Here is a 24,397-nt window from a genome sequence, read left to right as displayed (position 1 = left end):
ATTTCAGTCCCATGACACTCTTATTTCTCAGAAATAAAGAGCAACTTTTAAAATCCAGTGGGAGTTGAGATCCATAGCTCAGTCCATGGGGAGATGGGCTGGGAACTGTAGGGTCATTGTCAAGTCCCTGTCTGGACCAAATATGGAGCATGAGCTGGTAGCTGGAGAGGTGCCATGGTGCCTTTCAGTAAGGCACCGAGCCCCCAACTGTTGGGGCACCTGTCCATGGGCAGCCCCGTCATTTTGACCTCTCTCCATTTAATGTATGTGTAGGTCCTGTTTGTGCATGTGTGTGTATATGACAATGGAGTGAACTTTTTTTAATTTCCCCTCAGGGATTAATAAAGTATAAAGAAAGAGAGAGATACGAACTTCGACAATCATTACATGTCTTGAACTCTGTCCCATGGAAACAATTGTTTAGTTTTAAATAACTTGTAAACACAGCACTTGAACTCTTCATTGCACGGAGCATCTGTTGTATCTTCCTCCTTCTGCTGTCAGAATTTAAAAGAAACACCCCAATAAAAAGTTGGTTTATAGGAAGTTGAGTTTTTTATGCTGTGCAACTTTAAGTGAGGATGATGATACAAGACAGATGCAGGATGAATGTCATCAGGAAGGCTCAAGGCTGTAATGCTTGATTTACGCCATACCCTTTTCTTGGCATGCTGGGGAGAACGCACGCTTCTTCTCACTCTGAAACTGAAAGCTTTATTGCCCTTTGTAGCGGAGGTCTGGGAACCAGAATACAACAAGGTGGAAAGTCAGAGGAAATGAAAGAGAAAGTGATCAGTCTTTCCATGCTGCAACTCAAACGAGGACTCTTCTGAGGAAACGTGACCATTGTTCCATTGTTTACCATGAAACGGCAACAGCTGATTATAATCAACAGGAAGTATCATCTGGATTTGTTTTAACAGCTGCAGAGGGACAATAGTGAAGGTTAGCACAATAACACACTATACCAATAATGTAGCCACGGAGAAGTCACCCATTGGTTTTTTCACTTCCATTTTGATGCACTGAGTTTGGCATTTAGGCCATCGCCATCTCCACTGAGCTGTAAGTGACCATATTTGGACAAGAGGGTGGAGCTCTGGAGGAGTGAGGAGTGGTTGGCTTTATGATAAGTGTTTTCTTTCCTTGAAATCATCATACATTAGGCTACTTTTTGGACAGTGTTTTTGATCATTGTAATAACCATCGCATTGTCTCTACATTTTAAGTAAGTCTCTCAGCAGCTTAACTGGCTACTAAAATGAAGAAAAGCGTCTTCAGGTTTACGAGGAAGGCAGTGTTTTTTCATTAGGATTCCTTCAGTGTTCATTTATGAGGTTTTTACTGGGAGTAGAATTATCCACAGAGGTCTCCTCCTCTTCAAAACAAACACGCCTGATAATAAAAACAAGTAAAAACAAGAATAAAGCAGTTTTGTCTCTGACACTCGTTTGCTGACACAGGACGTTTGGGAGGGTCATGGGCAATGCGTTCTCACTCCCATGTTGCATATATCAACATATCAACTTTCCACATTGGTACCCTGGGTGCATTGGTTGTTGACGTTCTGGGACACCATGTCAACTTTTGCCTGTATTTTCTACTTTCAAATACACCTCCATTTTCACAGGAAATTTACAGTTTACATACAGTCTCTTTCAAAATAAAAGCACTACGCTGTGAATTGAAGTTTTTTTCCTTCAATAAGAAAAACGCACGTGGTTAGGTTTACGAAAAAAGAGCTGGGTTTGGCTCTACATTCCAATGGGAGCTGGTGGTTGTTGAACCCATCCACCACCCCTCCCAGTCACCCTACTTTGTCTTTGTCTTTGTCTTTGTCTAACTTTTGTTGTTGTCCTGCCATGTTTCCCCCTGATGTTGCTAAACAATAACTGCTATTTGTCTCTACCCTGTGCTCTCCTCTGTTTCCCCTTCCCTCTTGTTCTGTGTGTTGTGTTGTCTCCTGGCTGGGCGGGGTTTCCGACCTCATCACCTCCACCTGCTACCATTCCCAGCTGACTGTGATTCCACTGATGACCTCTCCACTTCTCCTGCTGCATTTAAACCCGGTCTTTGCATCCACTCTTTGCCAGTTCGTCCAGTTTCCCTCATTGGTAACGCCCGGACGCTAAATCAGTTACATTTAGTAAAACAGTGATTTTTTTGTGCTCGTTCACTTTTTGCTAACTGCTTTTTTCTCCCTTTGTTCCAGTACAGCAACTCTCCATTTCCGCCTCGCCCAGCCCGTCTCTGTCAGTCTGCCTCTGGTCTCCCTCCCTGGATTCCCTCACCTGCCCTGCCTCCCTGACTTCCCTCAGAATCCATCTCCCAGACCTGTTGGACTTTTGTGTTCTTTAGGAATAAACATTTGAAGTCTGCACTGTGGGTTCAGTCTGTCCTTTAAGCACTGCTTAACACGCCCAGCTGCATATCATATTGAAGGATGGCATTTCTTGTTGGTGTCTGACGCCAGAAGTCACTGACCAAGCATGGGTTTTCGACGACTTCAGCGTGAGATCAGGTTGCTAACATTGACTCTGCTTGTTTCTCTGATATCGTAAGATCCAGGCATCAAATGACTGAAATCCTTAATCCAGCATACATACAACAAAGTCTCCCATGGGTAATGCTTTGTTTAGCAATATTCTATCAAAAATAGTTATGTTTGGACGTCCATCAGCCCACAAGAGGATGCAAGACACTTGGTTAATGCTGCCCAGGAGTTTTCAGAGCTTTTTTTGTTTGTTTGTTGATTGTTTTGACATTTACTCACCTTTCTTGCTGTCTTCATCACAGTCCCTTTGCACTCATATGCTTTGATTTTTCTTCTTAACGCCATATTAAACCTAACAGGCTGAACCAGCAACAGACTGAACTTACGACCACCTCTTGGTGCTCTACTTGTGAACAGATTTCCCTGTACTTTCTCCTCTGGTTGGAAAACTAGAGCAGTGGTCATAAAAGGTTCATTGTTTATACAACAGGCCTACACATCATCAAAATCTCTATCTCACAGCTGATGCAATTTCCATTATATAAAAGCTGTGTTGGATTTTATGGACATGATTTCAAACCAGACACTGTTTTATTATCAGTCTATGAAGTGTTGTGTTACAGTGTTCCTGACCTAATTCTAAGAGCAGCAGATTCATAGCTTTATGACACCAGGTGCTGCAGAGCTGACACATGATCGAGAGTCTCATTAATTTAATTTAGTGAGGCCATCATCACCCTGAAAGTTAACTCTGGCTCCGGCTGTGTGAGCATTAGCTAGCCCTCTGGTTCTCTGCCAGTGGAGCATTAGCGATCCAGGTTAGGACAGTTAGCTCAGAGTGCTAATGAGGTCCATTTATTCTGCGCTGGAGACAGGCTAAATATTGTCTCTCATAACACTGCGCTAACAGCTGAATACATCAGGATGCAAAGCTACTGACGATCAGCCAGAGATGAGGAGCAGAGGCCGGCTTGTTTGGATTTCAGGCAGAATGTAGAATTTACGGCTAAATTTTAGTCTAGATATCAGAGAGATGGGGATAGGGCTGAAACGTCGACAGTTTGAATCCAAAATCAGTTAAAAAAAAACTAAAACTCAGCCTCAGTAGAGATGACAAGATGGATTAAGGTGTGAGCACATCTTCACGGTGCAGGATATTAATGATCAGAAGTGTTACATACTTCAGTGGCACTTTGTAATAAATTACTCATTTGAATAATTTCACAAGGAAAAACACTTTCTGACTCAAGCCTCTCAAATGTGAGGATCTCCTGCTTTTTCTGTTGCGTTTAAAGGAGCAAAGTGTAAATCTCAGAGTGTATGCATTGTCTCAGCTGGCCCTTAGTGTCAGATACCGACTGATGAGGCACTATTTGTGGGGATATGCAAGCAAGTCTGCATAGGGTGGGTGTGAGTGGAGGTGAATGGGTCAAACAAACGGACTTTCACCTGGGAGCCTGCCAATGGCGTAAAGTAATTACGATTGGCCCCAGTGCACACTATTATGCACACATTGCCTCGTCACATGACCAGAGACTTCACACTGGATGACATCAACATACATATTACCCAGCAATCATCACTGTATATAACATAGTGTTCTAGTATATGTTGCAAGCAACACTCACGTAGACCTTATCACACATCGACATTTGTTCATGGAATTTCCACGTCCACATACGACGTCCAAGGTACCCTGGGTGTATTGGTTGTTGACGTTCTGGGATACTGTGTCAAGTTCTGCCTGTTACATGCATTGTCTTCTTTCAAAATACACTTCTGTGGTCATGGAAATTTTAACATTTACATACAGTCTCTTTCAAAATAAAAGCACTACGTTGGTGCAACCCTGCAAATTGACTTTTTTTTTTCCTTCAACAACAAACGCACATGGCTGGGTTATGATCTTACAGGACATGAACACCGCTCTCCCAGGTGAAGGTCGTGGGTTTGTTGGACCCATCCACCACCCCTCCTGCCCACGCTACTTGGACTTACACGTTCTTATCTCAAGATGTCACACATCATCAGTGGCCCTTCACGTCTACATATGACGCCCAAGATATCTTCCTGCATCTGCTGCCGCCTTAACTTTCTTTCTAGTCCCGCCACATTTCCCTCTGATGCCGCCAAGCACCAGTAAACTATTACGGAAAAAGGCCACGTATCATGCCAATGTTAAAAGACGGCTTTTTTGTTGGTGTCTGATGCCGCAAGTTACTGGCCAAGCGTCAGACTTTGATGACTTCACAGTGAGACAGGGTTGGAATGCTATGCTATATACTAACAAATGTACTTGTTTTAAGCCAAATCATGATGTTTTTTCTAAACCTAACCACGTACTTTAGTTGCGTAAACCTGAGGAAGTAAACCCAGAAATGAAGTTTTTACCTTCTTTGTAAGTTTACTTTGAAAAGACGTATGGAAACTGTACATTTCCTGTGAAAACAGGAGTTTATTTTGAAAGGACACAGTGCACGTAACCAGCATAAACTGACACTTTGTTACTGATCATGTGTCAGTATCTGACGAGTTAGGAGTGAAAACAGGCGCTACACTTCTGCTATGATGCCATCCCGGTATTCGTGGTAGACCACTGTTTGAGCAAAGTGCAAAGCTGTGGCAATTAATGAGCTAGCACGCGTGGCCAGACCGGCTCGCCACAGCAAACCACAGAAATGCTTGGATTACAACACACGCAGAGGGAGTGTGACTTCATTCTCTGATTAGGATGCAGATACTCCACTACATCTTTACACAGGAAGTAGTGGCTGCTGTATTAATGTTCTGAATGTTACATACAGAATCTTTTTAGGCGGTTTTGGTTTGAAAACAATTTTTCAAATGTCAAATTTGGCTCCGGAAAACTGACAGGATTTTTCAAAAATTATTGCTGATCATTTATAGACACTAAACGAGTAATTGAATAACAGGAAATATATGATTAACAATATTGTTAGTTGCAGCCCTGCAAAGAAATGTGTATCTGGTTTAGAGTAAGTTAATAAAATGGTGCCCTCTTAACTGTTCTGGAAATTAGGTCACGTTCTGATTAATGGAAAGCAGAATACTTGTAAAAAGGGAGAAGAGATTACTCAGCAAATATGGCCTTGTTGAGGAGTATTTGTCAAGTCATGCTAGGTGCACGGCGAGGCAGCGCTGGGTGGTGAGACTGTATCAGCAGCTTTTATCAGTTATTTCTAGGAAAGTATGGACCTTAACTCTGAGCTGAAGGCTGGAAGCAAGACTGAAATGAAACACAACAATGAAAAAACACAAAGAATGTAAAAGATGACAAACATAATTTCAGAGTAAAGCTCCGTTAAGCAGCTGGGAGGAGCCGCAGTTGTTTTTGGCAGTGCTGCAGTAATCTGCCCACATCAGCCATTAATAAACAGCTGGTTTATCATTGAGCTGTGTCCAGCAAAGTGTCGAAGCAAATGGGTCAGAAAATGTCTCTCACTCCATTTCTCATTATTCTGGGTGAAACGAGGTCATTATCTCAAGTATGAAGGGACCAGATTCTGTAGCTGCAGAAGATAAAAATCCTAATATACAAAAGAAAATTTGAATGTGGAAAAAACAAATGTGGCCAATGTTAAATGCCTTTTTTATGTTACCATGTTGCAGTTCCACCCTGGTGCTGGAAAATAATTCCTCTGAACTTGAACTTTATTCTCCTTTTTTACTAATTTTAATGTGTATTATCTTCACTGCCAGTTTTATTGTTACAATTTTACATCACCAGAGGTCAAACGACAATAAAACTTAATCTAAATCTAAATACGATGATCAGCATGTTATGTGAAAAGCTAAGAGTTTAAGAGCTTAAACTTTAGTCCCACAGTTTTCACTGTTCTGACACATATTGTACATCAAATTATTCCAGATTTTCCCATTTCTCTCTTTTAAGTTGTAGAAATTGGACCTACAAGAGTCAGAGCACTGAAGCTCTGACCTCATTATTGATAGAGGAGCTCTGGAAAAATATCTTACATTTCCACTAAAACACAAATCTCCTGCTAACATTTTAACTTAAAGATTCTTCCTTACCTGAAACACTTTGTATATTCAGTAAGTTGGATATGTACAATGTTCAGTTATTCCTTCTGCACATTATAGTTTGTTTTTTTAAATTCTTTTGTCTGAATGAGGGCTTTCTCAGACAGGTGTATGCGATTTGGTTAATTAGACTTAATCAGACAGCTAACAGCTTGTGCACAGTAGTTTTCCTGGTCTGATTTCATGATATACATTTAGTCTTTCAACTTCAGTAAGCAGTGTCTACAGAAGTTTCTACAGAAGCCTTTCATTTTCCTTTCAACCCAGCGGCCAAAATAAATATTGGCATTGTCCGTTTCTGCAAACCGCAGATATGATGCATTTGTAGGTTATTATGTTGCAGATACTTTGAAACTTTACTGATTATATGGCAGCATGGTGCTCACAGCAAGAGGGTTCCCTGTTCAAACCTAGTGTGGGGGTTCGAACTCTGGGGTGGGGGAGCCCCTCTGTGTGGAGTTTGCATGTTCTCCCTGTGTCAGTGTGGGTTTTCCCCACAGTCCAAACACATGCAGGTTAATTGGTGACTCTAAATTGTCCGTAGGTGTGAATGTGAGTGTGAATGGTTGTCTGTCTCTATGTGTCAGCCCTGTGATAGTCTGGTGACCTGTCCAGGGTGAACCCTGCCTCTCACCCAGTGTCAGCTGGGATAGGCTCCAGCCCCCGTGACCCCTAACAGGATAAGCAGTTATGAAAAATGAGTGAATGAACTCTTTGGTTAACATGTGGTTAGTTTAGGCACAAAGACCACTTGGTTATGATAAGGAAAAGATCATGTTTTGGATTCAGATATGCAGCTGTAGTGGCACAGTTCCTGTTGGAAATGCAGCAGTGTCTCACTAAAGAAAAAGAAGTTTTTTGTAGCATGATTTCAGAAAGAAACACAGCAGTGTCTTGGTAAAAAAAAAAAAAAACTGCCCAATGTGAAACTATCCGGCTAGAATCGCAGCATTGGGTCATCAAAAACACCCACGTTTGGTGTCTACAAAGCACTCAGCTCATATAGTACGTCACTTAAGAAATGTTCATATGATACATAAGCTGGTCCTCTTTCCGAAGTCGTTGAGTACCGATGCTTTGTCAGTGATTTCAGCATCACCTGACACCAAAAGTCACCTTTTGTGGTGAAATGTTATGCTTAGGTTGGATGGCACCTGTCATGGTGGTATGACACGCTGTCGTTGAAACACTGCCAGTAATGATGTAATGTAGAGAGCTGGAAATGGAGGGAAGGTGGATGGGTCCAACAAACCCTGAACTTTCACCCAGGAGGCCGGTGTTCCCTTCCGGTATGAAATTAGAACCAAACCATGATGTTAGTTTTTTAACCCTAACCATGAACTTTTGTTGCTCAAACCGAACCATGTGCTTTTGTTGACATCCCGGCATGGGTAGCAGTGTCCTGTAACGTCAACATCAGATGCAGGAGGATAGCTAGCACGTAATATGTAGATGTTAAAGGCCACTGACAAAGCTGCGACATGTGACAACTTCAGATGAGAATGTCTCATTGTCATCCTTATTTAAGTCTGTGTTGTCCCCTCCTTTGTTGCCAGATCGTCTTTACCTTTGAGTGAGACTTCCAGAGTTTTCCTAGTCTTTCTTGTTAGTGTGTTTTTTACCATTTTTGCTTTTAAACCCACCTTTTTTCCTGTCGATTTGGATCCCTTTGCCTGTGTTACTGATCACCGTGTACCGACCTGAGTCTGATTAAAGACCCTGAGCTTTTTGTCTGAGAGTCTGCTTTAGATACATGTAAAACGTATGAATGTGATGTGACTGGGGGGCCTTGTCCATCCCACTGATGCATCTCTAACATCTACACATGCCTGTGCTCTTTATGATCAGCAGTGAAGCAGAGAGCTGATCTGACGCAGTGAAAGTGAAGCTCTTGATTCAAGGCTGAGCTCAGGCTGAGTCAGAGGAGATGGAATCTGATGTATGCACTGACCTCACACTCCCACACCTGGATCTGAGTTCATCTTCAGCTGACAAAGTGCAGGTCTGTGTGTGTGTGTGTGTATATATACATATTTGTGGTGATGCATATATGTGTGTGTTAACAGCCTGACACCGCAGCACACACAGTTGCAGCGAGGCGTGAAGTCAATGACGCTCTTACTGTCAGTGACGATCCTCTTCTTCTGTACCTCCTTCCCTCTGCCTCTCTCATCCCTCCGCTCAGCTGCACACTGGCTACACAGGAATGTACACATATGAGACAGTGTGTGCGTGTGTGTGTGTGTGTGTAGTTCTGATGTCTCAAGATGCAGGTTAGTCCAGCTATGACTTAAATCCCAACTTTGAATACACAACTCTGGCTGCTGGGGACAGAAACAAAATTCTAGTTTGGTGAATCACTGGTTGAATGTTGAGGTTTATTCGCGGAAACTGCGACATTGGTTTGCTTCATACGAACACAGCTGTCTGGTAAAGTAAGCAAAATAATGACCCAAAGTCAGTAAACAAGGGTACAAAAAAACAGCAACAATTACATGTTGACGTGATAACACATGACGAGGTGTCCTGATATACAGGAAGGAAATGCAGATTTCCACATTGCAAAAATGCACTACAATGTTTCCCTAAGCTGTGATTTAGAACAGCAGCTATAACAAATGTTTTGTTTAAGATGTCACAGTGTGTCTAGCTTGTATCATCATCCAATTTCAGTCCACATGCACTTATGACGCTACGTTCCACAAGCTCCCTCAGCTTTTGTAGTCTAATAAACCATATGAATGTGCCTTTTGCAATTTCAGACGGAAACGGCTATTGTTCTGCGACTCGGTTAGCTCGCTGAAGAAGAGCCTGTGGCTGAGCAGCGGTTCTCGCTCGTTCTTCGGCTCAGGGGCTGTTTGCTCATGAATGACTTGTTCTTTATCTCAGGGGTTGGGTGCCAGTTTCCCAGGAAGTGCACCAGGTTTTAAAGCCAGGTTTCATAATGGCCAAATTGTGTAACTCAACACATCCCAACTCGTCAAATATCACTGCTTTTGTCAGTGGACTGTCACGTCTACACACGACAAGCTAGGTATCTTCCTGCATCTGTTGTTGGAATTCAGAGACGCTGAGTCGATTTATGCTTGTTAAATGTAGTGTGTCTTTTCAAAATACACTTCCGTTTTCACAGGAAATGTACGGTTTTTGCTCATGAGATGCATACAGTCTTTTTTTTAAATAAACTTACAATGTCGGTAAAGCACCTCGTATTTACGCTTATTTTCTTGTAACAAATTGTGTACAAAAGGTACAGGACAGCACTCCAATTATAGTGTTTATTGCCACACGAACATTTCGGGTGAAACCCTTCCTCCCTATAATTGGAGTGCTGTCCTGTACCTTTTGTACACAATTTTTTACATTTTTTGAGGATTCAGCACCCATTCATACTACTGAGGGTTGAGCGTGTTTGTTTGGATTTCTGATTGTTTATTTTCTTGTGCAACAAAAGCATGTGGTCATCAATTGTCATTTTTTGACTAAGCATCCACATGGGAAGCAAACAGTGGGCTCCTAGGTGAAAGTCCGGGCTTTGTTGGACCCATCCACCTCCCTTCCTGCCTGCCCCATAAGGACTTTCCAGCTCCTTATATTACATTGTCAGTTGACTGAAGCGCCTTTTGCGGCGGTATGATACACCGCTGATGGCGTTATCAACTGACACTGCCCAGTTGTATAACATACCACCATAAAAGGTGCCTTTTTGCATCAGTGTCCGACACCAAAGTCACTGATAAAGCGGCGGTATTTGACGACTTGGGAATGAGAACTCACTGTGTTACCACCGCTTCCTCCAGCTCTGTCACATGATGCAGTCTGGCCCAAAAATACTTTTTGCCATTGACTTACACTGGGGAAGGGACATCTGTAAATCAGTGACTAAAGGTTTCTGAGCGTCAAAACTTCCACAAAATGACAGGGATTTGTTCCATCTGGTCCGAGAACATTTCAAAAGATTAGAAGAGCCACATGATTGATAAATTCATATCTATTAAAGTATATGAAAGGCTGAACAGGAAGTTAGCCACTTGGCAAGTGGATGTCTCTAGTGCGCTTGATATGGCCTTTGTGGTGCAGAGGATCCAAGTAATTTTACACCTGGGAATCAAACTTTTAGGTTTCATGCCACCACTGAGCAACTTTCATAGGAATGAATGGGACTCCGCCTGCAGCGCTGGATCCAGTTCTCTTTATACTTCCATGATGTGTGCTCATGAACGACTTGTTCTTCGGCTCTGGGGGTGCACGCTGAACTGTTAACAGTCTAAACATGAGTCACGATGTATAAGAGCAGCAGATCTCAGAAGTTACCTGGTTCTTATGCACTACTGCGCACCATACAGATCAGGATTTTGGATTCATTCCCGTTTGCGAATCAAGATAAGTCTTTCCTCTGTTAGAGTCAGGCAATTTTTGTTCGCAACTCTAACATCATGATGGCACATTGCCCCCACCTCCATTCACCACATCCTTGCTGCTACACCATGACTAATTTTTCTGTCTGAATCATGTGTTCATACTGTGGCAGCAGCATCAATAGACTTGCATCAGATGTGGCGACACTGCTCGTAATGTAGTTCTGTCATCACTAATGTCTTTGATAATCTACTCCAGAGAAGGGTGTGATGCTGTAGGTCATAGACGTCTGCAGAGGAGCCAAGTGGACAACTCCCAGATCTCAACACTTCATGCATCATTTTGGTTCGAAACAGGATATAAAAGCTGCGTTCACGTTCAATACAAGTATGCAAACATCCTCACAGAAGCCAATCTGAGCAGTACCATCAATCTTTTTGAATCACTGACCAATTTATGGTATGGACTGGCGCTAATATGTAGGTTACTGTGTTCTTGCACTCACAAATTGAAAACAATTATTGCTCTTAAATCTTGCTGACAGCCCACAGCGTATATCACACCAGCTGAAATATGGCTGCAGCAAATATTCCCCCGTGAGGCAAGGTAAAGTGATACTTGAGATCTTATCTGAGTCGGGTGACTGATTTTAATCTCAGTCAAAACAGGTGAATCTGTGTCGTGTGTGCAGCACGTGAGCAGAGAGGCCCGAGCTTGCACTGGGATGAAATTTAACAGGTCCAAGGTAACAGTTTTTGTACACCCCTGCTCAAGAAACATGTGAACTTTTCCACTTCAGAAGTGAAATGATTCAGAGAGCTCTGTGGTATATCTAGTGATATATGGCATTCAGAAACAGACGTTATATCCAAAACCAACAGTTGCCTCAATGATGTTTCATATATTGGGACTGTAATTAATTTACATTGAGTTCAGAGGAGGAATCCCATGACTCAGACATGCTGAGATGAAACTAATTAAGCGTGGTTATTGATGCTGGTGTTGTGATAAAAACTTTGCGAGACTTTTGACTCACTGGCGAAATGTTTTTATGTTAAACTTCACAGCGACCTCACAGGGCCGAGCCAAAACAACATTTGTTATAGTTTATAATCAGCGTGTAATATAAACTGAACTCAGGCAACATTTTTCCTCCAAAAGCATCTGTAAAGAAACGATGCCGCAGGAAGTAATAATAATTGAAAGTGATGATTGCGAAGCCGTAGCTGGAGTTTTCTTGCTGATTTCCTCAGAAAGGAATAAAGTCAACAAGATGTCTGGGTCAGCAGCTGGCCTCCAGGTTCTGGACTTTGCCTCCGCCCTGCTGAAGTGCCCTTAAGCGAAACTTTAAATTCCTGCCAGGCACGGAGCCATTGCTGCTGCTCCGTAGCTGACCTCTGAATCCCCCCGGAGCAGCAGTGGATTTCTCCTCAGGGATCGATACTGTAAGTACAACATTTATGTTTGTCCCACATTCCTGACGTTAGTGTGCTTTAGTGATCATAAGATGTGGTGTAAAAACTGATAAACAAGCTGCATTCCTCTGAGGAACTCTGTGGGAGAGCTGTCTAATAAATCTTCGCACAAGTGACGAAGACAATGCAGCTGTAGCCAGAACACTTGATCTGTTTTATCGAAGGAAGAGAGGGAGTTGTTGTAAACCAAATATGGTTATAAACATATCACCTTGTTCATCTGACAGCATATATGTGTGAGTCTGCGTTATTTATCTCTATTCTGTACCCGTCGACCTGCAGAAATAAAGAATATGTTCTTTGTTTAAACACTCCCGAAAGACTTTTATACAGTACGGATTATTGAGTCTCAGCTGGACTGCTTTGATCCCTGCTCTGCTTCTTAGTGATATATGGTAATATGGTTGCAGGTATACATGTCTGCTCTGTAAGGCTGTAAGTTGATGTAGAAGAAAGTCAACTCCTTTCTGTGTCTTATGCTGCTTTCAGACCTAGAGTCGTCTCCTTTGGTCTGAATCAGGGACTCATGTTGTCACAAAGTTGTATAATTGCCTAGAGTTGGTTTGTGTTCTCACGGCAGCATTTACAAGCGGACCAGATCAAATGCCTTGTGTGAGAAAGCTGCTCTTGATTGGTCAGAATTTCCATGTGGGAAAAATCCAGGAAGTAAAGCAAACGTTGAAGAAGAGTACACTTGCAAGATAAATGTGACACTTTCTAATGTCACAATGGAGGGACAACTACGCAGGTTGATTTTAGCGCTGCTCATCGTGGACTATATTGCTATATTGCGGAACACGTTCTCACCACAAATGAACTACACCAGAGTTCATTTGTTAATGGACTGAGACCACCTCTTCAAGAAGGCCTCGGTCCGGTTGTTTTGGTGCGCACCCGAGTGTGATTGCTGTGTTCACACCTGCCCAAACGAACCACACTGAGGGAGCAAACGACTTGAGTTTGACTCAAACAGGGGAGGTGTGAAAGCACCCTTAAATGGTTTGATACATCAGCTCAAATGAACCATCCATCCATCTTCTAACCCTTTCTAACTCTTGAGGGTTGCGGGGCAATAGAGTGTGCCAGGGCTGACGTCAAAACCTGGAAGTTTAGCATCGCACTGGTTCCCGGAAGAGAAAATGAATGTGATTTTTGCATTGCATTTTGGATTATGTCAGAAACTAAGCTCTGTGGCTAACACAAGTTTATGATACTTACAGGTTTTGTTCAGTGAGATAATCTTCACCTATGAACACCTTTCATACCACATTTGAAGCTTAAATGCGATCGCCAGAAGTAAAAAGCTAACGTTAGGCTTTAACGGACTACATGACTACTCCACGGTCGCATGACTCTTGATGTCACCGCCACTAAGCTTTCAACTGATTTCGGCCGCTTTATTTTAAAAACATTGTATAATGGAGAAATTGGACTGTTTAAGCTAAATAAGAAGCTGTAATGGTGGACTGCCAGCACTCTCGCCTGTTCGGGGGTGATGACGTTTAATGTCCCCGACAGGGTTTGTAGTCGTATTGAGCAACTTGTTAGCAACCGCCTTTTTTACGACACATAAAAGCTTCAAAATTCACAAGCAGGGTATTTACTGACGTGTTTTATGTCGTAGAACAAAACCTGAAACTCGTTTAAGTTTTTATTAACCACAGACCTTATTTGAGGCATTTTACCAAAATCCCATTCAAAAAATGTACTGACTTTTAGACGAGAGAACCGGAAGTGCTGAAAGTGCTAACAGAGTTCCGGGTTTACTGGCACACTCTATTTAGAGTCACCAATTAACCTATCCCCAATCTGCATGTCTTTGGACTGCGGGAGGAAGCCGGAGTACCTGGACACTGGACGCTGACACAGGGAGAATATGCAAACTCTGCACTGAAGGGCTCCCACACCCGGGATCGAACCAGGAACCCTCTTGCTATGAGGCGACAGTGCAAGAATCTGTTTGCCTGTCACTATTGTATGTCATAAATACAAGCATATACACAAGTTGTACCTTCTCACATTTATTTGTGCATAAACATCTATGCAAGAATGCGGTCCTTCAAAAAAAAGAAATGCTTGGAACAAAACTGCACACGTACACACAGAGCCACAAAGATTAGGGCGGTATTGCTTTACTGTATCATCCAAAGGCCAAAACCTCACACACAGGCAATGAAAAGCAGAAGACTGAGATCTGGATGGAGTTTTGGAGGAATGAAGGGCAGAGCTCTCTCGCTGGCAGCGGCAGAGCCACAGACAATCCCACTGGGCATACAGCTGAAATCCCTCTGTGACTGGCACAAAGCTCCGGTGGCACTGAGCCGTAGTCTTTCTGCCCCTCCACTTCAAAGAAACTCCCAAAACAAAAATGCTTCGGTATCAGTCACGCTCACTCTGCTGCGCCTCAAACTGACCTCCAAAGAGCTCAGAGCAAAATGAACTTGCACTCGAAGCCAAAGTTAGTTTCTTTGTTATTAAAAAAGGTTGTCATATCAGTTGGTGTTTGCAATTTAGTGGATGCCTTTCAATCAAACAACTGATCCTTAGAATTTGGGTTAAATAAACAATCACATTCCACTTATTTAAAAAATCTACCCAGATTTCATTTAGGGAATACAGTATCTTGGAAAACTGACAGAGAGGGCAGTCATCTTGGAAATGTCAAATTTGTCCAAACACTTGAGCTGAGAAACAAACCATGTAAATGCAGAATCACACGTACCCACAATACAGGAATGCCTACTACATCAAACTCAGCAATGTCGTCACAATAACTGTTGTTGGGTCAAGAAATGCAGGAATATTTAGGATGCTTTGACACTTACCCTGTTTGGTTCAGTTCAACTGAACTCAAGTTCGTTTGCCCCCTGAGTTCAGTTCATTTAGGCAGGTGTGAACACAGCAATCACACTCAGGTGTGCACCAAAACAACCGGACCAAGACCTTCTTGAAGAGGTGGTCTCAGTCCGGTTACAAACGAACTCTGGTGCAGTTGGTTTGTGGTGAGAAGGTGTTCTGACCTGGATGTGAAGCAACTGCAGTCACATGACACATTGTTTGGGTTAAACATGAGCATGTTACAGTCCTGGAGGATTATTAATGTGCACCTCCTCCTGTACTGCCTTAATATGCACATTCAGCACATCCAATGCATCAAAACATTGTTTTCTAGTTGGAGCCGCGCCTCGTTTTCAAACTGTATGGTTTGACTAAAATGAACAATGACAGCAATATAGTCCACGATGAGCAGCGCTAAAATCAACCTGCGTAGTTGTCCCTCCATTGTGACATTAGAAAGTGTCACATTTATCTTGCAAGTGTACTCTTCTTCAACGTTTGCTTTACTTCCTGGATTTTTCCCACATGGAAATTCTGACCAATCAAGAGCAGCGTTCTCACACAAGGCATTTGATCTGGTCCTCTTGTAAATGCTGCCGTGAGAACACGAACCAACTCTAGGCAATTATACAAGCAAGATAACTCCAGGTCTGAAAGCAGCCGAACACAGCCGACACAGAAAGAAGCAGACTTTCTTCTACATCACTGATTATCTTGAATAAATGAGGTAACATAACAGTAACCCACTTTACATTGAACATGAAGATGTAATTCACCATTTAAGATGTAACCTTTACCCAAACCTTAAAGAGGCAACAGATAGGATTCGGGGTTTTTTAGCTTGGCGCTACCTAGCATCAGCAGTGTTGCTCGCAATGTCGCAAAGACCAAATTGAAGGTGGGGATCAGAGATAATCAATAAAATGTAGGCTGCAAAGCCACCTCTATGTATATGTAGAATGAGAAGGTGTGTGGATTTATCTGAAGAAAAACCAAATAGTAATGCAAATAATTATACCAGAATGCACAGTACCAGCAACCGGGGGGGGGGGCAGTGGGGGTAATCACTGTCCGGGGGCTGCCGTAAAATGGCAACGAGGATGTCAGCCGACCAACACTCACTACCTGGTACCTGGTTGCGGCGATTTGCGATGCTGGCCAGCTAGGAATGAACTAGCAGCCAGTACAGTACAGTCCTCTCTTGTCTAGCTAACATTTAGCCGTGTTACTTACTGATCCATTAGAAAGAAAGCTAGCTGGACATCGGTTTTGAAGCCTCTTTGGTCACGGAGCTCCCTCCATCTCTTGAACGCCTGACTGAGGTTTACTCTTGTTTTTCCTCTTCTTTTATCACTCTCCTTTTTGCTCTTCTTTGCCTCCTCACACAGAGGAGCTCGTTTTCTTTTGCTAGGCCGTTTTTCACTTGTCTCCAAACTTTGTCCGTCTGCCATTGTGCTCGTGACTCAACTATCTCATGCCCAACTCCTCATAAGGACCAGCTCTGGCTCTGATTGGCTGACCGACCTGTTTGGCTATACATGACGCATTTCCTGCCATAAAGCAGATTTTTTCCGCGAAAATTCGTCCCCGGTGGCAGAAGCTTATTGCAAAGATTGCAAAGCCACTAAGTAACCTATGTAAACGCTGACAGTCTGATTTTACTGATTTTACTGTGTATACTACCCTGTGCAACCCACATTATTTTCATAATGATATATATAGGCAAAAATGCTGTCTGTTGCTTCTTTAACTTCTCTCTTTTAATTCAAACACTTAATAGCTAGCTAAATGCTAACTTAGCATTTTCTTTAGGACAAATTAAGGGGTCTCATCGTGGATGTATGGCAGGTGAGTCATGTAGCTGGTGGGAGGATCATGTAGCTGCTTCAGCTGCAGCTATACCTACTTGTGACAGGGTGCTGGGTGCCCATCAACCATTTTCTATATCACAATGAAAATAAACTGATTCACACTGGGGACTTTTTTTGCACTTTGAATGTAAATGAGGTGTCAGTTTGAATAAAATAGCATCAATATGGGGCTTGTTAGCCACATTAGTCCAGTGTGACTTCATAAGCCACCTGGCAGAAAAGGACATGTTCCCAGACAGGTCTAAGGATCATAACACTGACACTGTCACACTGGTTTCCTTCCTTAATGGGTGACTTTTGAAAGGCCCTTGGCTAACTCATGTTAGAGGCCTTTATCGTTTCTCTTTTAGGACTTTCTTATTACCTTTAGTGCTATTTTTATTTAACGGAAACACTGAGCGAGGCTCACAAGCATTGTAAGCCCACTGACTTTAGATGTGGCTGTCTGACATGGTCCCCTCTTCAACTATGGATGGAGATCACTCTATCCACCTCTTTATGTTTTCCTTGTTCTACATTATGGACCGCTTCAATTATCTGGTGCTTTCAACAGTCGCCTTCAAGGCTAAGACGCCACAGTGCACAACTAGGACCCTGCACTGCTCTGTGCTGCATTTGTTGGACTGTTGGTGGGTCTTCAAAATAGAGCGTGCTGAACACCTCTGCGTACACCTGACGTATGTGAGGCTGCTGCAACTGGATTTGGCTCTCAGTGAAGATGAGTGAGGACAGCAAACGTCAAAATGCTTAAAACAGGTAATTCATTTATTACGTACACTGATAAGTACTGTTTGATTATCAATTGGCCTCCTGTCATGTTGCAGAAGTGGCCCCTGGGCAAGAGCTCGTTGTGCACCTTCAACACCACAGTATGAGGATGAGCACTGTCTCTGACGAAGAGATAAATGAGGGGAACGCTAGAGAGACAAAATATGTTTTCTGTCCTGGGATGGCAACAGAATCGTAAACTGACAGGAAATACCACAGATATTCATAAAGTCATTATCAGTGTAGCTCAGTGAGGAAGAACAAACAGATTTTGTACGTGACCTGATTTACACTTGTAGGCGTGTAGGTGCTGCGCTTTACAAGAGACGTCAGGTTAATATGACATTCATGAGAGGTTGTTAACGCGTCCAGAGGTGCGGCTCCCAGAAGAAGAATATGAATGTTATTCCCCGAGTGACTCAGAGGGGAAACATGCGAGCCAGCTGCGTCAGCTTTGACCTCTTTCTTAACCCGCTGTAGGTAAACATTATCACATGAGGTCCTGTGCGAATATTAATCCCAGTCTTGTCACACTGATTTTATCTGGGATGCTGCACAGCGTCTCAGCCTCAGGGAGGATTTTTGTTTTTTCAACGCTTGTCGGTAAGTCAGAAATCACTTCAACATTACACAGTCTACCACACTGTTAATGCAGGATGAATGAATCATGAGGGAGCTCTGCAGAGTTTCTCTGTCCAGCTTTAAGACACTGAGTGAACCCAGTGTGGCTGATCCGAGCTCAGCTCCAGGAACACAGCAGATATACAGTCACAGATGTGAAAGGCAGGAGTGCTGTGGGGGGCAGGACGATCTTAACAGTGAAATAGAGCAGATGGAATTCAGCTACATGGAAGCGAAAGGGGGGTCGATGAATGAATGAATGAATGAATGGATGAAGAGGAGGGATGGGGATGCATTGATGGATAGAAGAGTCAGCAATACATACCGTTAATGAAAGCTGTACTAGTCAAATCAAATGTACATTTAAATAAAGACTCAGTTGCCAGTTTATTAGGTACACTTAAATTAATGTCATCATGTGGGATGTATTACAGGACTGCCCTTTGACCAGCATTCATGTGGTTTCAGAATAATCCATGAAATGAGCTCCCAACTGGGAAAATTCAAGTGAACACTCCTTAAAGTCAAAACAACTTGGGAACTGTGCAAAAATGTTGGCACACGAGCCGCCGAGTTGACGTCATATATGCAGAAACATGGTGGATGAAAGTAAATGTTCAGTTGATGGTAGTAAACTTGCATGTTAATCTATTGCTCGTGTTCTTTGTAATATGATACTAGGTTGTCATTGTTAGTTGCTGTCCTCATAGAGTGATCTCGATTAGTGAGAAGAGTTATTTATTAGCAGTATTTTAGCAGTTTTAAGTTATGCACTGGTGCAGCAACGTGTCTGGGACAAAACTACTTTGTAATATAAAGCTTCAAACTGTTCAGCTTCAAACTAAGATAGCAACATGAATCTCCACTGGGATGTTAACCACTCAGAACAATAAAATGCAACACGTCTTCTTTGGAGCGTCCATGTTTTCTCCACATTACAACTTTAGCCTAGTTCACATTACATGATTTTCACCCTGATTTTGCGTCGCAGAGACAATCGTAATCTTTTGAGTGTTTATACCTGGCGACGTGTGTTTCTATCATTGTGAGTCTCGCCAACTGCGTTTCGACCTGTGTGTGCACACCTTGAGATTTCTCCACCGAGCCCTCGCCGACAGAGCCTCAGATAACGCGGTGACGTCACCAAACTACGATTTTTAACTTGGAGACGACACACTGTAAAGGGATATTTTTCCCAGTGTTGAATCCAAACACAACGCGCTCCCCGTGATCCTGTGGATGCTGCCATTTTTGTTGTTGCTTGCTGGCTTGTCAGTGTTGCTAGATCTTGGGAGAGAAACAAGCAACCAGGGCTATGGAAACAAGCCCAAAAGCAATGACGAATATATATAGAGGAAGGTGACGTTTAGAGAGCAAGCCCAAATAAGCAGCTCCACTTTAGAAACAAGCCCAAAAAAACGCAACCCACAACTACCAATATTTGTGAGCGACTTTACAAAAAACGAGCCCAAAGTTGCGGCTAAAGCGGATCTGGCAACCCTACATCTTGTCCTCCTCACATTTCACCCGTCCTCCTGCGTGCTGACGTGGGACGTATCCCGCCTCTCATTGGCTGATGCTCTTTGTCAGTCGTGTCACACTTCTCCAGTTTTCTAGCATGCCAGATATCCAGTCCCAGTCACAGACGAGGGGCGACTTGCTCGTAGGCTTGTTCACACGAGGACTCGTCGTGGCAGACTATCTGCCGACTCACCTCCGACCCAAGGTGGCTCTCAAGATCATCTGCGACGTCAAAATTGCGGTGAAAATTGTGTAATGTGAACTATGAAAACACCCAAGTCAGAACTTCCCAGCTCAAAGAAAGGGACCATCCCAGGGGTATGTGAATGCAGCATCAGACTGTCTTTGTTTTAGATTGCTGTATCTAATAAATTGGCAACTTGGTAACTAGGCATCAGAAAGCTACGATCACAAAGTGGAGCTGCAGCAGAGTCAAGCGTCATCTCAGAGTCATCTCAAAATGGTATAGAATATCCAAAATGGATACCAAAGCAAGGAAGTGTGTTACTGTTACGTCTTGCAGCATATTCATTCATTCATTTTCCGTAACCGCTTATCCTGTTAGGGGTCACAGGGGGGCTGGAGCCTATCCCAGCTGACACTGGGTGAGAGGCAGGGTACACCCTGGACAGGTCACCAGACTATCACAGGGCTGACACATAGAGACAGACAACCATTCACACTCACATTCACATGTTTATATGATGTATGTAATATATTTAGAGAAATGAATGCCAACTTTTTCTTCAGGCGTCTCGGCTGTAATTTAATCTCTTAACCTCAATTAAATGATCCAAAATAGAAGAAATAATATGTTCTGTTTATATTTGATTTCACCTTTGTTTTACATAAACAGAGAGACAATAACACACACATCCATCCACAACTCTCTCTCTTTCTTCCTCTCTCCACTCGCCAAGAGAGTTGTTGATCCTCACAAACACTGATGGAAAAATACGCCCATGTGGTTTTTATTTCAGGGTGGTTTTTGTTGAAGTATTCAGCTCTGAGAAAATAATAACAAAATTACAACTAAGATGACTAACACATTTCAGATATGCTTGGAAATTACCCCCTTGGGGGATCTGATCCCACAACAGAAATGACGAACCCAGTTCATGATCCTCTCGGAGAAATGTTTCAGTCTGTCTTTCACCTGGTGTTGGTTTTCACCTTCATGTGAACACACATTATTTACGCTGTTCTATTCAGTATAATCCTCACTTCATGTGTAGTTATGATGTTCTGCTCCCTCTGACCCGTTTTAAAGTTCAACAAGTGAACAAATCATTTTAATAAAGACGACATGCACACGTGTTTTAAAGCAGTAGATTTTACCGGACAAGAATGTCTCATTTATTCAATTATGTCAAATGACTTGTACATGTAAAAATGTATGAACAACATTTTACATCTTGTATTTGTCACTTATTTATCACCAGTCTTGAGTCAGGCTTAAGTCCTTCAGCAGAGTGTCAGGTCACAGGTATTTATAAGCAAATTGTTAGTAAGTTTGAAGCATTCTGGGTTTCTGAATGCTGAAAATATTTAGCATAAGGCCATCAAACTTCCAGTCCAACTTCAGGCAGGTGTCTAAAGGCATCCTTTGCACAAAAGCTAGTTCTTGACTATCTTAAAGGGATAGTGCACCCAAAAATGAAAATTCTGCCATTTCTACTCACCCATATGCCGATGGAGGCCCTGGTGAAGTTTTAGAGTCCTCACATCCCTTGCAGAGATCGGCGGGGGGAGCGGCTAGCACACCTAATGGCAGACAGCGCCCCGGACTAACGTCCAAGAACACAAAATTGAATCCACAGAGTATCTCTATACTGATCATCCGTAGTGATCCAAGTGTCCTGAAGCCCCGACATAAAAAGTTGTTTGGAAAAACGTCATATGAATTCTGTTTTTAGCCTCACTGTAGCCTGTAGCTCTGACTGCTTCTCTGTGCTCCGCGCTCACGTGTGCGTGCTCAGGGTGATCGGTGATGCATGGTCTCTGAAGAGCAGCAGTCTCGTCAGTACTGATGTCCGGATTCTCAAGTGCAGGCATCGCCAATTCCCAGTCTGAGCAGCAAAGACTTTCCTCATCTGTTGGCACTGCTTTGCATTTGAAACAACTACACCACCAGGTTTCCAGTGCTGGACTCCGATATTCTGCGGCTGGCTGAGGCTCATGAGCTGCGGCGGCTGCTTCATCCAGTAGCCGGAGTTCCGTCCGTATACTCGGGCTCAAACAAATACGGCTCAACAAAGAAATGCTGTTCCTCCTCAATTTCAAAGTCTTCAGACATGTTGGGCTGTCCTTTGCTAAAAGTCCATAGTGCAAATTATCTTTTAGCTCTGCGGTTACGTCGTCTCTCCCTGCGGTGCACATGTCACGTGATGTAAACACGGGTAAGCAAAGCTCATACTTTCGCTGGTCTTGCGCAAGCACACACACATGAGCGCGGAGCACAAAGAAGCAGTCAGAGCTACAGGCTACAGTGAGGCTAAAAACAGAGTTCATATAATGTTTTTCGAAACAACTTTTTATGTCGGGGCTGCAGCACACTTGGATCACTACGGATGAGCAGTATGGAGATACTTTGTGGATTCAATTTTGTGTTCTTGGACGTTAGTCTGGGGCGCCGTCTGCCATTAGGTGTGCTAGCCGCTCCCCCCGCCGATCTCCGCAAGGGATGTGAGGACTCTAAAACTTCACCAGTGCCTCTATCGGCATATGGGTGAGTAGATAATGGCTAAATTGTCATTTTTGGGTGCACTATCCCTTTAAAGATACACTCTTGAACATCTCATTTTTGTTTTATATGGCAGCAGCTATACATATATTTTTTTCTGTTTTATTTTTAATGACCCTGCTGTATAATTCATTATATTAATTTGAGCAAAGGTCTACATTATATTATCTGTCATAGTCTAATGGAGCCAGTTGCAGTTGTGTTTTATTTTGTATTCAAATAGTTCATCTTTAGGATTATGACTGACGATCGTTAGCTGAAGTTCTCCCCCCTCCAGCATTTGATGCCCTACACCAGGGGTATTCAAAGTTTTTGTGCCCAAGACACACCAAAGGTCCAAAATCTCAAGGCACACCTGTATTCATATCTGTGCACAGTAGTTTCCATAAGGTGTGTCATCACTCTTATCACAATGTAAGACAATAAACATAAGGAAAAAAAAGACAGGTAGCTTTCATGATACTGTCTGCCGTTGTCTTCACTGGTGCTTTGTTGTAACTTGCTCTGTACAGTAAAGTGATCATCCCTCACACTGGCTTCCAACCAGGGCTTTGGATGTGTCACACACTTATAATTCCCACACACTAATGGGGACAAATAGGTTCCCCATGAAGTTTTTTTTAAATTAAATTAAGTTATATTTTTTTAAGGTAAAGTTTGCCTCTTTATTAGGAAATTGGTGCACACAACATACTGATACAGTCTATTAAAAATTCATTCATAACTTTTTGTACAGACCCAATCGAATATTGCAATAATAATGTGTGGTTATCACAAAATCCCACGGCACACTTGGATTGGCATCTTGGCACACCTTTAGAGAGCCACAGTACGTGATGCGTGTGTATGATGTATGTCGTGGCTGTTGTCATTTGTCTTGATGACATGTGATTGGCCGTAGCTCCTGACAATGTTTTGGATTAAAGGTATTGATTTACTGAGCGCCTCAAAATAGTTTCTTTGCTCAGCCTGATGCTGTGGCATGATTATCTAACAACTCTCAGCTGTGTGAGTGTGATTTGCTCAACCTGGTGCAGTGTGATCACCTCATCATCATCATCATCATCATCAGGTGGGTAACAAAGGTGTGACCTATAACATATCAGTGTACCTGTGTCTCAGTCGGCTTGTTGGTCTTGAAAAAGACCCAAAGGCCGAAACGTCATCTAAATAAAAGACTTACTTAAAGGAGCAATAAGCGAAATTCATCATTTCTAGATTGAAGGAATTAAAAAATTGCTATGTGAAGAACTAGAGGTGTAATTTCATCAGAGTATAGCATGACCTCACACACCCTCTCTCTGTGTTGATCTCCAGCCCCTTGTCCGGCTGCGCGTTCTTGTACGTTCATGTGAATCCCCCCCCCCCCGACATAAAGTCAAATGTCTGTTTTAATTAGTGTTACAGTAACATTAGGCACATGTCGCTATGTTGATTCAATTAAATTTAATGTTACAATCGTAGCATGGGTTAATGTCCGGAGCTTCGGTCCCAGCAATGGGTCAGGCGTTACGGATGTGTTAAGTGAGTAGCCTGGCAGCCCAGCTAACATTTGCAATTAGCATTGTAAAATGTAGCCTGGCGGCTGTGTTTAGCTATTCCCCTGCCTACTTCAATAATGATGGTACCTGTAATAAATGCAATA

General features: G+C 42.8%; 1 long non-coding RNA gene across 1 annotated transcript; it reads left to right on the top strand.

Annotated features, from left to right (window-relative positions):
- The first annotated feature begins 811 nt into the window (after positions 1 to 811).
- LOC144466810 (uncharacterized) lies at positions 812 to 3,441 on the top strand. The gene is made up of 3 exons (XR_013493236.1): positions 812 to 945; positions 2,016 to 2,114; positions 2,213 to 3,441. It is a non-coding gene; the product is annotated as an uncharacterized LOC144466810 (long non-coding RNA).
- Positions 3,442 to 24,397: the final 20,956 nt, after the last annotated feature.

This window comes from Epinephelus lanceolatus, chromosome 14 (genome assembly GCF_041903045.1).
Source record: "Epinephelus lanceolatus isolate andai-2023 chromosome 14, ASM4190304v1, whole genome shotgun sequence".
Taxonomy (NCBI): Eukaryota; Metazoa; Chordata; class Actinopteri; order Perciformes; family Serranidae; genus Epinephelus; species Epinephelus lanceolatus.
This window is presented reverse-complemented; position numbering and strand designations above follow the sequence as displayed.